Raw genomic sequence first — 17,407 nt, 5'->3', positions numbered from 1 at the left:
ATATGCATATATATACAATAAATTTTTCCCATTTTTTAGTTTTTGATATTTTTAAATAATGTTGAATGTTTATAAATATAAATGGGTGTTGTTGGGCAAAACATATTTTGACCTGACCCAAAGGTCGTATGATCCTAGCCCAACTCGCGCGATACTCAAGTCTAACATAGGGATGTGGAAGTACTCGCGTTTGTGTGTGCACATGTTTGCACAAAAATCATGTGCTCGTGCATAAATTAAATTATAGTAGAGAACCATTATTTATTATCAAGTTTGAAGTAAAGGTAAAAAATATTTTGATTACAAAAGTCCATACACTTACCGGCGACATAATAGCAGGGAATTTCTATCATTAATGTTAGATTACTGCTTTACTTAAAAGCTTTAAGTTGTTAGGTTGTGGGCCAACAATGTGTATCAAGCCTTAGCATTCACCCGCACATGCAGCTTGACAGCATGTCGGAGAATAAACACATGATAAATAACACCCATTATAGGGACCGCAATAATTTTTTTTAAGCACCACATGGTAAACGTGGGCAACGAGATTGGAACCTAAGACCTCCTAGTAACTAGCTCTAATACCATATTAGATTATCAGTTTACCTAAAAGCTCAAGTTGTTAGGTTGTGGGCCAACATTGTGTATCATGCCTTAACAATTATTTAAAACTGGGGGGTCCCGAGGCAATTTTAGAAACATAGACTATCCATTGTCATCAACTAAGAAAAAACATGTACAAAAAAATAAAAGTTTCCAAGATGCGAATGTTAAGGTGGATGAGTGGTTTAACATTAAAAGATAAAGTAAGAAATGAGAATATACGTAATAATTAGACATAACACTAGTTGAAAACAAGATAAGAGAGGGGGCGGTTTAAATGGTTTGGACATTTGAAACACATGCCTGGTATAGTGTTGGCCTAACAAGGCTTAATCTCGGTTTTGATAATGACAAACAAAGAGCTTTGATTGTGCGTTCAAGTGAAGTTTCAGGTTTTATATCTTACAAGCACAATGGAAGCAAAATGGTTTACATTTAAAGCCTAAAAGCCATGAAGAATAAAAGCTAAATGAAGATTGGATAAAACATGGATGAAGTTAAAGCTTCAAGACATGAGGATTTAGTTTTTATTTGATATGTAATGTATTAGAAGTCTGATGTAAGTACTTTTCAATTTTAAGTTTGTTTATGAAGCTCATAGGATTAATTGGACTTAGGGACCTATTTTTAATAACTTGAAAAATATTCTTTCAGAGTCCAAACATCTTTTCAAAAGAAGACAAATGAATTTTGAAGTCAAAAATAAAAGGAAAACTGAATTTCAGAGAGTTCGGACGACCGAGGCTCTAGCTCAATTGACCTAATATAGTAAACTGAACAACCTGTTTTGGCAACAGTGAGTTCAGGCGACCGGACACTTGGTTCAGTCGACCAAAGATGTACTACCATTGAGAGAAGCCAAGACAATGTTGGTTCGGGTGACCAGACTCTTGGGTCGGGTGACCGAAAGGCTATTGCCTGTTTGAAATTCAGATCTTTTAAATGGTTTGGGTAACCGAGCTCTCAGTTCGGGCGACCGAAGTTCGCGTTTTAAGTTGCAGACATTGCAATTTCTTTCCGTTTTCAGAATATATTGTTTCCAAATTTTGGGCAAACGGTCAGATTTCAAAACCCACCTATTTAAGGGTAACCCCAATCACATTAGGGCAACCAATCACACATAATACTCTTTGATTTCAACCTTCATACGTTGCTGTGCGCATTCTTCACTGCTGCAAATCAAATTCTGGTTTTTACTCTTGATGTCTCATCTTTAAATCTAGAAAACCCTAGCAAACTTGCTGAGCTTCATAGCATCTTATTGTTGAGAGTATATTAGTAATTTTACTTGTACAAATCTGTTCTTTTGAGAGAGTTTCTCTTGTTCGAAAATCTGCTGCTGTAATTGTTTTTACAAATGATCGATTCGGGGATAGAATCGGCCTAGCAAGAGGGGTGTTCTTGCTAGAGAGGGATCTCCACCTACTGAACGGAGAGAGGTGCTCCACCTACTGAAAGGAGAGAGGAAATTCAACCTATTGAACGGAGAGAATAAATGAAATCCCCACAGTGGGTTGCTTGAGGCAAGGACGTAGACAGGCTGCCGAACCTTGTAAAAAATGTTGGTGTTCTTCTTTCCTTTTATCTCTTTAATTTTCCTCGCATATTTATTGATCTTATCTGCTGTGAATAAATTTAAATTGATTCGGGAATGGTATGAATGCTGAGGTTGATTTGTGAATGTATTGAATGATTTAACTATCCATTGAGATTAAAAGCTGCTGTAGCTGAAAATTCGTACTTGTTGTAATCTGCTGAGATTGTTTAATATTGATTAGTTAATTGTTCAAATACAAGGATAATATTTGTATGGTTAAATAATCTTGTTGCCAATATAAATTTGCTGAAAAATAATGTATCTTGTGGTTTGATATTATATTTAGGATTGCTGATTGGTATAGTTGTTCGCTGATTAGATTTTTGTGGTGATTGAAATAGTGAGGGCACGTGGCAATTAGGTTTTAAAATTAATCAAGCTTCCGTGTATTAAAATTTTAAAATGCCCAATTCTCCCCCCTCTTGGGATTGCACCATTACTTTCATAGAGCACTTGCGACGAGGAGTGAGTTAGTTATTGTTTTTATCGTGAAAAGGCGTAGGGGTAAGCCTAAAATAACCTGGAATAAGATAGTGAGAAAGGATTTAATAGCCCTTGAACTAATAGAGGAAAACGTTCTGGATCGGGTGAATTGGCAGGAAAGGATTCATGTAGTTGATCCCACCTAGTGGGACTTAAGGCTTGCTGTTGTTGTTGTTGTTTGTTGTTGTAGGCTATCCATTATCATTTTTAGAAACCGGAGGGATAAGAATGGATTTTTTCCCTTGTATAAATTTTTATAGTCATGATTGAATGGTTGTTTGAAGATTGGTTTTGATAAAATTTAAGTATGTTGCTCCAATGAAGTGCAATTTATTTGTACTAGTTTTGATCTTTTAATGGGTTTTGCATTTTCTTGCTTATATGACTTATTTAGGGAGGTTTTTTCTTGGTGTTCTATGGAAAATCCACCTTAGGTGATGAATGTATTAATATTGGAGAGTGTATAGTCTCTTCGATGATTTGTTTGGTGATTGGCGATGCAATGTGCGTGGTGGAAAGACTATAGGATCTGTCAGATTTTTGACAAATCAGGATTAATTGCAAGGATATTTAGTGGTAAATAGATCTCTCCCACACCATAGCACAATATTGGAGCCCAAGGAGGTTCCACTAGGTGAATCCTCAACTCACACGTTAAGTTCTCGAGAAAATTCTATTCAGATGAGAATTCACAAGCAGAAAAAAAAAAAGAGTGAGATTTAAAATTTTTTTTTTTTCCCTTTATCTCGACTATCTTTTATGTGATAACATGACAGCCTCGTCCATTAAATGACCTGAAAATGATTATTATTGAATACAATTGGTTTGACTTCTCTAGACTTGAGTATAAGTAAACTTTGGAGCATGACTCATAAATGAACTTTGTAAACAATAGACTTGGGCATGGAAATGACATAATTGACTAATCCATAATAATGACACCTAGATAATAATAATTAATAAACATTATTGCAGCTAATGGCACATAGTGGAACAACTTCTAAAGAATATTAATGTGGCATCATTCCTATCTCATTTGAAGAAACTCACCTATGTGTAGGTTACCATCTTTAATGGTTTAGACATCTTGGCATCACTCAATATAAGGTATGATTTGCACATCCAGGTGTTTCCATGGTAGTGCTTTCCTTTCCACATGATTAGAAGTCAAAATTTTCATTTCTTTCTTTGATTTCGTGCACCTTGATTGCTTTTTCTTTTTTTTTTGCCACATCTTCTCTTTTTTTAGCGGTTAACTATTCTCAAAGTTTTCCCTATCGTTGTGATGGCAATTTAGAGATCAAATTTCACTTGATCCTCTCTAAACCTGCAGCAGAGATTAGTAGATTCCTTCTAGCATGTTTTTGCATATTTCCTTTGAGCTTCTTGAACATTATGCACATTTCCGGCATTCTTTGCCCCTAATACTCGTTTTTGTTGTTGTTTTACTCTTGAGCTGGCTTCGGTATTGGCAACTACTTTTCCAGTTTCGTGGAATATGCTAATCATAGATTGCTTAATTATTGCTACAACCATTTATGGGAGTGGGGTCGACATTAGTGATGAATCTTGCTTTTGTCATCATTCCACTTATGTCTTTAGGGTAACTAAATGTACCAAGAGCTTCGTCAACTTGAATTTCAATTGAGGAAGCACTTGATATCTCCATTAAGCCTTTCTCATTTGAGTGGCATGTTGGTTTGTTTTATCATAACTATTGGCTTGCATTTCCTCCTTTTCCTTGTTTGCCACATCAACATTCCTCATGGGCTTTAAACTAGCTTGCTGTCATCATTGACATAGAAAGAGTAGGTGTTGTTATGCTCATCATGGACAACACTTCAATCCTTTAACCAAGGAAGAGCAAGTAGAGTATGGCATGTGCCATTGGTGCTATATCACACCAAACATATTCCAATTGAAAATTGCCCATGCATCTCATTGCCATGAATCTATCTTTCCCTTTATTGGACCATAGAGAGGGTGTTCCACCTGTTCAAGTTTCAATTTGTGCATCACTACCTCAACATATTTATGCAATTGTCATTGTCAATTTCTAACTTATAAAGCTTTTTTGTTGCTATGCATCTTGTTCTAAAATAAGTCTTGTGCTACCTGTTATCCTTCCTCCAGATATTTTCACGAACGTCCTTTGCTTTTATTTTGAGATTGCTACTGCCATCTTACCCGTTATATTGAACCAAGGTTTCTCTTAGTTTCAAAAACCAAAGCCTTGACAATTAGAATAATTTATCTTTTAAACATGGATGGGTAGCTATGCGATGATTCAAGATTGAATAAGTTGCTACCTTGCAAATTTGAGAGAACATATCAATGGACTTGCGAATGGGATATATGAAGAAGACCAAAAGCAAAACAACCCAAGATGAGAAAACAAACAATAAGCAATAAAAACAATCCCAAGGACAGAACTACTTTGGCACCACTTTGATTTAGTGTGCATGGAGGAAAGGTTGTAGGATCCGTTTTACTAGAAATATGAAGGATTAGGGTTAATTGGAGGGATGTGTAGTGGCAAAGAGAGATCCTCTCATGCAGAAGCAAAGGCAGTGAATCCTCAACTCACACTACCAATATCTTAGGAAGATTATAAGCATATCAAAACAGATAAAGAGAAATGCTGAGAGAAAATTCTGTATTGTTCCTTCAGTATATATATATATGAGTGCACAACAGTGTTGGGCATTAAATATGCCTGGAAAATGACTGCTGTTAACTACTTTGTTTAATTTCTCTAGAATTAAAGACTGTATAAAGAACATTGGAACTATACTCATAAGTTAACTTTGTAAGTATAGTTGTGGCCCCTTCGACACAACGAGACTCTGCGGGGGGCCGCAAACCCTTGATTTGCAGTTGCAGAGAACTTCTGATCGCCGGCCGTGGTTCTCTTTTTCCGATCGGCGCTGCATACCATTGCAGACCACCAAATCGCTGCCATCGCTGTCGCCCGCCATGGCTATTGTGACCATGCCTCGCCGCTGATCTCTTTGATAGCTCTCTTGCCCCCTTCGACACAAGGACGATCTCGTCATCATCGTCGCCGTTCGCCAGTGTTTTTCACGAGCAGGAGTAGGTGCAACCTGCAGCCGTTGCCGCTGGCGTTCGCTTCTCCCGCTGCCGCTGGCGTTCGCTTCTCCCGCTGCCGCTGGCGTGAGCTCCTCCCAGGTATGAATTTGACTGAGACTCGCTGAAGTTAGGTGCCTACGGACCTAGGGTTTCGATGGCGGCGCACGCCGGCCCTCTGGTGGATCCTCCACCAGTGGGGCGTCTTCCTAAAGGCGATTCAGGACTTTTGTGGTATGCCCATGTAGTATCACGTTCTCACGTTGTTAACCCGTCGTCTTCCTTTTTCAAACTAGCCATGAGATATCCTGTTGATATAGATGGAGATATAGGATTCATTTTCTCTGAGGCTAAGATGCACAAAGCGGCGGAAGATTTCTGGTTTGCGTTAGTTTTGAAATTTTTGCACTCTAGGACATCCATTGACGTTATCTGTTTGAATATTATAAAGTCTTGGGGCCTTTTGGAGCTCCCTTCTGTTAGTTTAATGAATGATTTTCACGTACTGGTTTAGATGAATAATGAACGAGATTTTCTTCATGGATGGTCACGTGCAGGAAGATTTTGGCTGGGTTCTCATTTCGTCTTTTTGGATGGACAAAGGATTTCAATTTGAAGCAAGAACCATCCTTGGCCCCTTAATGATTATTTATCCCTGGTCTTCTGATGCACATGTACAGGCCTGATTGTTTACAGATTCTAGCCACGAGGTTTGGTCGATATCTAGGAACTGACAATGCTACGCTTAACCGAACCAGGGCTACGGGTGCGAGAATGTGCATGGAGGTGGGTTTATTGGCAGATCAGGGGGATGCTTTCTTGATTGTTGTTTTTGCAAATAAAAAATTTGGCAAGAAGTGAGGTACGAAAAACAAGGATTTTATTGTGAGAAATGTCATAGACAAGGGCAGTCCAAGGTTGTATGCCATGTGGGTGAAAGGAAACAGAAATTTGAGGATAGACGTAAGGATACAAAAAATGCTAGATAAGAAAATCGACAAGAAGTTTGGCGTGTGAAGCATGTGGATAAAGGGAAAGAAGTTCAGAGAAAATTGAGAGATCCATGCATTGTTGAAGAAACTTTAGAGGTGGATCATGTTCAAGAGGATGCAACGACATCACAAATTTTGCTAGTGGTTGAGACAGTTCCGCAAAGTGAAATGGAAGAGGGGGAGTTTGTACCTGAAGAATCGAGGCCTGAAGTGGAGATTTTGCAGATGAACACAAAACAGTATGAGATTGAGCAGAGGGAGAAGATTGTTGAACCAGTCTTGGGTGCTATAGACGCTGATATTTTGATAGTGGAAGATACTATAGTAGTGCGTGATCAGTTGATGACATCTTTTAACATGGTTTCAGAAATCTTGGAACAAGAGTGTACAATCATGCCTTGGTATGTCCTTCATAATTGTGAATCGGATAGGGAGGTGGGGACAAATACTTTAGAGAAACTCCCATTGGAAAAAGGCTATTGTTCGGATGATGATTTACATGTTTCGCTTGTTAAGTTAAAGGATATTAATGGGCAAAGTGAGAAGAAGTCTCAACGGGTTATTACCTATCCAAAGAAACTTGATTTATGATTAATACAATTCTAGTGTGGAACGTGCGGGGTTTAGGCACATCTAAAAGCCGTTTACAAAAGTTAATAAGGAAATTTTCGCCTTCTATTTTGGTTCTTTCAGAGCCATTTTCTGATGAAAGTTTGATGTTGCAATGGGCTGGCTTTCTAAATTTTTCGAATTTTTGTGCAAATGCATCAGTGGGGGGCAAACTTTGGATGTTTTAGGAAGAGGGAGTGCACTTTGAGTTACAACATATGTTTGATCAAGTTATTTCGGGTTTCGTTCTGTGGACTAGAAGTTCTTGGCTTCATTTGTTTATGCTAAATGTCGTCAAACAGATCGACGGGATCTTTGGAATGATTTGGAGTTTGTAAAGAGGGATGATTTCCCTTGGTTAGTGGCGGGAGATTTCAATATCATCCGTTCAGATTCGAAACGTATTGGTGGTCATACGAGGCCATTATCGGCTATGGAGGAATTTAATACTTGCTTGGACAACTGTGGTCTTATGGATTTGGTTGTTTCTGGCAGCAACATGTCTTGGTGTAATGGTTGCAGTGGACGTTCTCGAAGTTGGGCAAAATTGGATTGGGTCCTCTTTAATTCGACTCTTCTCCAATCTTTGCCAAATATTTATGTTGAGTATGGAAATAGGAGGACTTCAGATTATAACCCTTTGATTATACGGTTTCATAGAGATTTGCATCGGTATGGTCCTTCTCCCTTCACATATCAGAATATGTGGAGCACTTATCAGTCTTTTAAGTCTTGCGTGGAGGAAGCCTGGAGGGAGGAATTCCTTGGCACGGGTTTAGCTAGACTTGCTGCTAAATTGAAGCATACGAAAGTTGCAATCCGAGACTGGAACAAGCAGGTATTTGGACATGTGCATTAGAACATTAAAAACTGGAGGAAAGTATGGAGGGTCTAGAGGCTCAGCTTCAGGAAGGGTATTCGCCATAAATTGAGGAAGATTTCTTCCTTACTAAACTCGAGTTGGAAGCATGGGAAAAGAGGGAGGAGATTCGTATTTCTCGGCAAGCTAAAAAGAAGTGGTTGGAGGCAGGGGATAATAATACAAAGTTCTTTCATGCATTTGTGAACCGAAACAGGAAGAAGGCTATGATTCATTTATTGAAACTTCCGAATGGAGAAGTGTTGGATTCTATGGAGGCTGTTCATGAGGGTGCCGTAAGGTATTTTCAATCTTTCTTAATAGATGTCCTAACCTAGTTGAACAACTTACCTTGATGATATTATATCTCCTATGGTTTTTGAAGAGGAGAATTTTGGTCTTTGTCGTGCACCGTCCAAGGCGGAGGTAAGGGGTGCTATTCTTTCTATCCCGAGAAATAGTAGCCCAGGTCCGGATGGTTTTGGTTTGACTTTTTTTCATGATTGTTGGGATATTGTAAAAGAAGAGGTGATCGATGCAGCTAGAGATTTTTTTGCTGGGTCTCCTCTTCTTAGATTTTATTTTGCATCTTACATTGTTCTAATCCCAAAAGTTCAGAATCCCTAGAGTTTTGACAAGTTCAGGCTTATTAGTCTTTGTAGTGTTATCTACAAAATTTTTTCAAAAATTATTGTTGCAAGGATGACAGGTTTATTGTCTTCATTGATTTCTACGGAGCAAGGAACTTTCATTCCTAGTAGAAGTATATTTGAAAATATTACATTGACGCAAGAAATGGTTCATTCACTGCATAAGAAGTCTAATGGTGGAAATGTAATGATTAAAGTTGACATGGCAAAGGCATATGATAGGGTCGATTGAGATTTTTTAAACTTGGTTCTGAAAAGCTTTGGATTCTCCTAGAGATTTTGTGGTTTAGTGGCGGAATATGTTTCGTTTCCTTGGTTCTCCATTATGATGAATGACACTTATAAAGGTTTCTTTGAACCTTCTCGAGGGCTTTGCCAAGGAGACCCTCTATCTCCTTATCTGTTTATTATTTTGTAGGAAGTTCTTTCTCGGCTTCTAAAGAAAAATTTTATGGAGAATAAGATTGGGGCTTACTATCATCCTCATGGGGCGCCTTTGGTATCTCACCTACTCTATGCGGATGACATTCTTATTTTTGCCAATGGTAAGAGAAGTTCCATTCAAATGCTTATCAAGACTCTTAAGAAATATGAGGATTGGTCTAGTCAAATGATAAATAAAGACAAGTCAAGTATCTTTTTTTCAAAGAGAATTGCTTATGCTCGGAAGCCATCCTTGTTAAGGATGACTGGCTTTGCGGAAGGAGGGTTCCCTGCAACATATTTAGGTGTTCCTTTGGTATCAGGTTGTCTTATGGCCCGTATTTTAGAGCCTCTAGTTGCTAAATTGAGGAAAAAGATAGTGGGTTGGAAATTTAAGCTTTTATCTCAAGGGGGCCGCTTAACTTTAATTAAGCATGTATTATCATCAATTGCGGTTCATTAATTGGCGGTAATTGACATTCCTAATATTGTCATCATAAAGATAAATCCTCTGTTATCGAATTTTTTTTTTGGAGTGGAGTAAATGAAAAAAGGAAAAGGAAATGGTGTTCCTGGCCTAATATATTTAAGCCTGTTTATGAGGGTGGTTTGGGTATTAGGGATTTTGAGTAAGTAAAAAAATCATTGCATATGAAGTTTGTGTGGAGATTGTTAACTATGGATAATCTGTGGACCCAATTCTTTAAAGCCAAGTATTTGAATAATATACACCACTTGAGAGAAATGAAGCCAGATAAAGGAACTAGATTTTGGAGATCGATTGCACGTGTGACACCTGAAGTATTAAAGCATGTTTGAGTTCAAATTAAAGAAGGGTCGGCCTCTTTTTGGTTTGATTGTTGGTTAGCCTCCGGTCCCCTTTCTGCTAAGGTTCAGGAAATCAGAAACCATAAGCTACGAACATGAGATTGTTGGGATAGAGATGGGAGGAATGTTGATTTATTAGTGGATCTATTGGGTGAAGAACAGGCTGAGGAAGTAATGAACTCCGCTATTTCTTGCAAGGAGGATCCTGATACAGTAATTTGGGAACCTTCAACAGATGGGAAATTTACCACGGCAAGTGCTTGGGAAATTATAAGGGAGCGTAAAGAGGAATTCTTAGTTTCAAAATGGATCTGGCATCCTATGTTGCCAAAACGGGTGTCAATTGGTATGTAGAAGTCTTGGTTCACTTGTCATCTGGTTGATACTCGTATTCAAGAAGTTGGTGTTCATATGGCCTCTCGGTGTGATTGTTGTTCAAATGCTAAGATTGAATCTCTAGACCATGTGTTTTGCACGGGATCTTTTGCTCAGGAGGTTTGGAAACAAGCAGCAGTGGCGTTGAGTGTTAGTTTTATGGCAACGAATAAATGGAAAACCAGAGTTAATTTCTGGTTAAGTTGTGCAAAACGGGCCTCACAGTTAGGCATTTTGGTAGGTCTCATACCTAGTCGTATCATTTGGAGACTTTGGACTCGTCGATGTAGAGCCAGGATGGAATCCATTCATGATTCGGTGAGAACTGTGTGGCTTGATATTAAATATTGGATGAGATCCATTTTAGACAAATTCTCTAGATGTGCACTTGCTTCTTGCACGGATATTACAGTCCTTCGTGCTTTGGATATTCGAGTAAAAAATGTGTGGGTTCATATTAAACTTGGGATAGGTTGGGTTAGGTTGAATGTGGATGGAAGCTGTAGAGGTAACCCAGGTAATTGTGGTGGTGGAGGCGTGATAAGAGATGAAAATGGTTTATTTAAAGCAGTTTTTTCCTCATTACTGGATTATGGAACCAATAATATGGCTGAATTGAAAGCGATTATTATAGTGATTAATCTATGCAAAGATCTCGGGTTTGATCAAGTGGAGATTGCCTGTGACTCTGCTTTGTTGGTTCAGTGGATTAATTCTGGGAAGTGTTTGGCTTGGAACTTATGGGAATTGTGGGAAAAGCTTGTGTTAGCATTGAGAGGCATACATTACAAAGTGGAACATGTGTACAGAAAGGTGAATCAAAGTGTGGATTTCTTTGCCAAGCAGGGCAAATCTGGTATATCTCGATCATATAGTTGTCTAGTTTTTATTTATTTGTTTGGTTGTTGGTCTTTGGTTTATTAGTTTTGAATAAATTGGCAAGTCAGTTGGAACCACGGTATTCCTCCTTCATAAGTGAGGGGTTTTCTAATAAAGATAGGAGGTGCCGCCCTTTTCTACCAAAAAAAAAAAAGTGGACTTTGTAAGTTGTAAACATGGAATTAGGAAATGAAACACTTAACTAGACCATAAAAACAACACCTAGATAAAAAAAAATTAATTAATACTATTGCAAGTTGCAACCAACAAGGCAAAGGGTCAACTAACATCTAGAGAATACTAACTGATACTTCATTGGTTCAAAACTGCATTGTTTCCCCTTTGTAGAAGAAACTCGTTTCACTGCGAGTTGCCATTTTTGATGGTTCACTTATCTTTGCATCACTCAACGTAATATCCCTTTTTTTTTTATCCAAGAGTTTCAGTGGTTAATCTTTCCTTTTTGATGCAAGTAGGCGTAGGAATAGAAGAAAAATTCACAAATAAAGACTAAGATTTCATAATAGTATTGAACAACTTTCTTTGACTCAAATAACTACTAAATCCTCAAAATAATAAAGAGATTACTAATGTGAATTTTAATCTATCAAATCAGGAAATTCCTTGGCACAACATCTTTATCAGATCAGTTCCAATACAAGATGGCATTCCATAGAGAATTAAGAAAACAGTCTAGAAATATCAAGATGAAGGCTATATCTACCTTTATTCTAGTCTCCAGTGTGAACACCTCAAATCCACATGTTAGGATTCCCAAATCAATTGGGATTTCTAATTAATCTGATTCCCAAATCAGTTAGGATTCTATTTAATGTTGGGATTATTTAATGATTGTTATTTAGGATTCCCAAATCAATTGGGATTTCTAATTAATATGGGTCTAAAATCAATTAGGATTCTATTTAATGTTAGTATTATTTAATGTTTGTTAGGATTCCCAAATCATTTAGGTTTTGAGGAGATATTTTACAGTCCTAATAGGAGTCAGTTTCTCTACCCTATATATATGTGACCCCTATAAGGCTTTTGGCATTCAAACAATGAAGCAATAACATAATTTATAGCCTTTGGCTAATTTGGTGGCAGATCCCCTCGAAGTGATCAAACCTTATTTCTCTTAATATTTTCCATTAAATTTCCTCAATTTCTCCACAATAAAACCCCAAGGTTTTATCATTTGGTATTAGAACCGGTGTTCTTTTGGATGTAGTTAACCCACCAACAAAAGAAAGATCTTGAAATTTGTGATCTTCACTTATACACAATGGCCTTAGAAAATTCAATAGAGTCCCAGATGGAAGCTAGGCTAAAGGCTGAACTTAGCAATATGTTAAAGTCTCAATTTGAACAGATCTAGGCATTGTTCTCTAAACTAGTCAGTACATCTTCCCATAAAGAGAGAGAAAATGATGTCTCTACATCAGCTAATCGTAGGGAGCAGCCGTACATGCGTGAAGGAGGTTGCCAAGGAGAGCATGATCATGGTCCTACTCGTATGAAGCTGGAATTTCTTTGATGGGACAGTGATATGACCCTATCGGTTGCGTTTCTAGGGCTGAAAAATACTTTTGCTTTCACTGTACTCTAGAAATATTTAAAGTTGAGTTTGCCTTTATTAGTCTGGATGGCGATGCTATTCGATGGTATGATTGGTTTGAAGCTCGTTATGGAATGCCTTCATGGGAAGAATTTGTTTCTGGATTACTTGTCTGATTTGGGCCCATTGGATATGATAATATTGATGGAGGGCTTGTTAAAATACTCCAAACTAGCATTGTCTTGGAATAATAGACACGATGTGAGTGGCTATCAAACAGGAAAGATTGGAATGAAAGCCAACTTGTCGGTACTTTTATTAAAGGTCTCCTATCTGACATTCGGCATGAGGTCAAAGTGCGTTGGCCACGAACTATGACTGCTACAATTTCCTTTTGCATAGTTAGAAGAAAAAAAGTTAGGAGAAGAACGGTGTTGTTCTAACAAGACCATTAGTAAAAAGAATGACAGTTTCACACCATTTGCTCCTCACAATCCCTTTGCCAAACAATTGACTCAAAAGGAGCTTAAAGTGTGAATGTCAAAAGGACTTTGCTGGCATTTTGATGAAAAATGGCGTAGAGGGCACTGTTGTGAAAAAGGACAACTCTTGATGATTGAACCAAAAAGGGGCCAGAAGAGGTTAAGGATGACCCCCCTTCTTTAGATCAAGAAGGTATGAAATTTGATGATAATGATGAATCTATCACTTCTTTAGTTCATGCTTTAATTGGTTATGTTAATCCTCAAACCATGAAATTTAGTGGCTTCCTAAAATGCCAACTTGTTACTATCTTAATTAATACGGGTAGCACTAATAATTTCATGGGCACTAAAATTGCTAAATGACTAGTCTCTCATGTGGAGCAATGTGAAAAGTTTGATGTGAGGGTTGTAGATGGAAGGACCTTGACCCGTCAAAGCAAGTGTCTGAAGGTTAACTTACTATGCAAAGTCATGCGTTGTATGTTGATTTCTTTTTGCTGCTACTAGAAATCTATGAAGTGATTTTGGGTATTGAATGGTTGAGGACTTTAGGTGATATAGCTTGGAATTTCTCTAAACAGGTTATGAAGTTCACTACAATTTCAAGCCATTGTATGGAGAAGCTCCTTAAAAAAGAGCGACGTGGCTACTTGTACAACTTCGAGCATCAAAGGAGTTACAACATCAATCTGGGCAAGTTGAAGTGCTAGAATCTCTTATTTCATAATTTTTTTGACCTATTTGAGGAGCCATAGGGATTGCCACCTTAGCGAACACATGATCACTGCATTCCTCAATTGCCAGATCATTTAGGTCATTTGCGAACTGTACTCACCACTCTTCGTGAGCATCATCTGTTTGTCAAAATATCTGAATGCAGTTTTGCTCAACTGCATGTGGAATACCTTGGGCATATTGTTCACCAAGAAGCTGTTTCAATTGACCCTTCTAAAATACAAGTGATGATAAACTGGCCTATTTCACAAACAATAAAATTGCTGCGAGGATTTTTGGGGTTGACTGGTTACTACTCCAAGTTTGTCAATGTTTATGGACTGACCAATGCTCCACTAATCACTCGACTGGAAAAGGATTCATTCAAATGGGGTAAGGTAGCTGAGCAAGCCTTTGTCAAGCTTAAGCAAGCGATGACCACCACACTAGTTCTTGCCTTGGTAGATTACAACGAGGTGTTCATCATTGACTCTGATGCATCATGGTTTGACATTGGTGTAGTTTAATCCAAGATAGATGCTTCATTGATTTTACCAATAATTAATTTTCTCCATCCCACATAGGCATGGCTGACAAAGAGATGCTAGCCATTGTGCATGCAGCTGCAAAGTGGAGAGATTCTCAAAGTTTATTGTTGCTCAGCTTTGAGGACAAGGCTGATTTGAAGGAGGTGGGAATGTTCAGATTCCCAAATCAATTGGGATTTCTAATTAATATGATTCCTAAATCAATTAGGATTCTACTTAATGTTACGATTATTTGTAGAGAAATCTTCTCAAAGAAAAATGCCAAAAAACCTCTTGAAAAGGTGGTTGAAGGCTCCTACTTACACCAGCCGCACTACAGACCAGCAAAATCGAATTGGCATCACTGCATACCAACAGCAGACACTGGGCACACAGCTGGAAACACTGCAGTGGCTACTATTCTAGTCTGTTTAGAAGTAAGCATACTAGCAATAGCAAAATGCACCTTGCCAACTTCTGTAAGCCTTAGAGAGAGAGGGAGAGAAAGAGAGAGAAGTTCATACTAATCATGTTCACTAAGTTATGTATATTGGAAATTCCATTCAATCTATTAGTGGGAAGAGGGGCTTGGATGAAAGGAAATTATGAGGGCTATACTTAAACATAAATAATATAATAGTAGGGGCAAGGAGAGAAGAAAAAAAAAAAAAAACCAAAGCTGGGGCCATGCTGAAACCAGGTGTGACATCTCACAGCACTACGGACCAGCAAAATCCAACTGGCAGCACTGCAGACCAGCAGCGGACACTGGGCACACAGCTGACAACAGTGCAGCGGCTGCTGTTCTAGTCTGTTTAGCAATAAGCATACTGGAAATAGCAAAATACACCTTGCCAAGTGCTGTAAACCTTAATATGAACTTCAGAGGAACCTCAAAATAATTGGGAGAAGCTGATGTTTAATGTAGGAGTTCATAATTTTTATTTATTCATCTAGAGATTTTGCATATTCAAAGGAAATAGGGGTAGAAAATTGCATGCAATTGAATCCTAATCACTTGATATGGCTACATATATGTTTTCCGTAGTTATCATAGCTGCATATTTTGCTTTGCTGGGAAATTTTCATGTTATAGATATTCATCTTGTATGGATGATGGTTATACTTGCTATTGTATAGCTTGTTTGAGCAGATATTGAATTGCTATTGTGTGAAATAGCTGGCACCATGTGTTGTTTGTGGCTGTGACATCGTGGGATTTGAGCAAGTAGATATTGTGTCTCCTTTGGGTGAAAGGTCCTAAATCTCTGGATGGTATTTCTGTGTTAAACGGTGGTTGGTCAAGCTGAAAATCAGCATTGGTTTGAGATAAAAATTGCACTTGGCTGGGACAGCACTGCTCTGCTGAAAAAATGTTGAAATGCTTGTTATTTGAATGTTTTGACATGGTTAATATAGATAAAGAGATTGCTTAGAATAAAGAGTGTCTTCATGCATATTGCTTAGAATAGTGTGTTCATGTACCATTTGATTATGCATGCATATACAAAATCATATCTTGACGAATTGAAATTTTTAGTTGACTAAGGGGCAATTAAGAATGTCTAGTCTATTGAGCTCATGGTTGCTCACCTTACTTGACAATTTTAGGTTCAAACTGAAGGAGGGCCCCCTAATTAAATTTCCTAAGAGACTGCATTTTGACATGTACTATAGGTTTGCAGGAAGATACCAGAGACACTTAGTCACTTAGCATGTGTTTTAAAGTACACTCCGATGTAAAGAGCTTGTCAATGGAAGTAAAACTATTTTTTTGGTTGCTTTATGAAATATATGTCTTGTGTTTTAACAAATATTCACTCTTAATTGGATTCTAACTTGCTTTCAAATGATGGTTTTGCAAAAAAGATTATTGCCTAGGCCTAGAGACTCCCTCGGATGTTAGATGGAGTCATGTGCCAAAATAGGGACGTCATAGAGAAGTGAGTTGGGCAAGGAAGCTTTGTTAATTTGGGTCCTATTCCTCCTTCATGATAAATGCAAATAGTGGAGAAATTCAAGTTCATAGTGATGCACATAGAGAGTACCTTATGAGTATGGATTGCTTACGCATATAATAGAATACCATCAAGAGGCCATGTTAGATGACCACAGGTAGAGTGGATGAGAGCCATGCGAAAAGAGATGAAATCTTCGAAAGAAAATTCCCTAAGGGCAACAAGGAACTTAAATGCAGATGGGTTTATAGGTTGAAGATCAAAAGATGAGCTCAAAGCCAAGGTACAAAGCATGGTTGTGAAGAGAGAGAAAAAGAGTTGGGTTTGGTGAAATTTTCTTAGCTGCTGTTACAATCTTCTATTGGAGTTGTTCTTGATCTTGTAAAGTGTGAGTGAAAGTTGAAGATTGAACAGTTGGATGTAAAGAACACGTCATGATGACTGAAGAAGTGATTTATATGGAGCAACTGCAAGGGTTTTAAAAGTTGGAAAAACATTTCATACAAGTTGAAGAAAAGCTTATATGGGATCAAACAAGCACCTCGATGGTGATAGAAAAAGTTCGGTTTTTTTTGTGGTGATTAATGGGTATATAGCTAGACCAATTTTGATACTTTGGTGTTTATCTTTTATAAAAAATCTCTTTGATGGTGATTTTATTAATTTTTTTGCTCTATGTTATTGTTGATTGTTATGGATAATACTATACTTTGAAGAAAGAACATAGCTAATCTTTACCATGAAAGACTTGACATCGGCAAACAAATCCTTGGGATGAGG

At 37.8% G+C, this 17,407-nt stretch overlaps 1 protein-coding gene across 1 annotated transcript in view; it reads right to left on the bottom strand.

The window, feature by feature from the left end:
• Window positions 1-17,407, bottom strand: part of LOC131156008 (calmodulin calcium-dependent NAD kinase-like) — a 50,674-nt gene that overhangs the window by 1,825 nt on the left and 31,442 nt on the right. The window lies entirely within an intron of this gene.

Source organism: Malania oleifera, chromosome 5 (genome assembly GCF_029873635.1).
Source record: "Malania oleifera isolate guangnan ecotype guangnan chromosome 5, ASM2987363v1, whole genome shotgun sequence".
In the NCBI taxonomy this organism is placed as follows: Eukaryota; Viridiplantae; Streptophyta; class Magnoliopsida; order Santalales; family Ximeniaceae; genus Malania; species Malania oleifera.
Note: the sequence above shows the minus strand (reverse complement) of the source record. Positions and strands in the feature narration are given on the sequence as shown.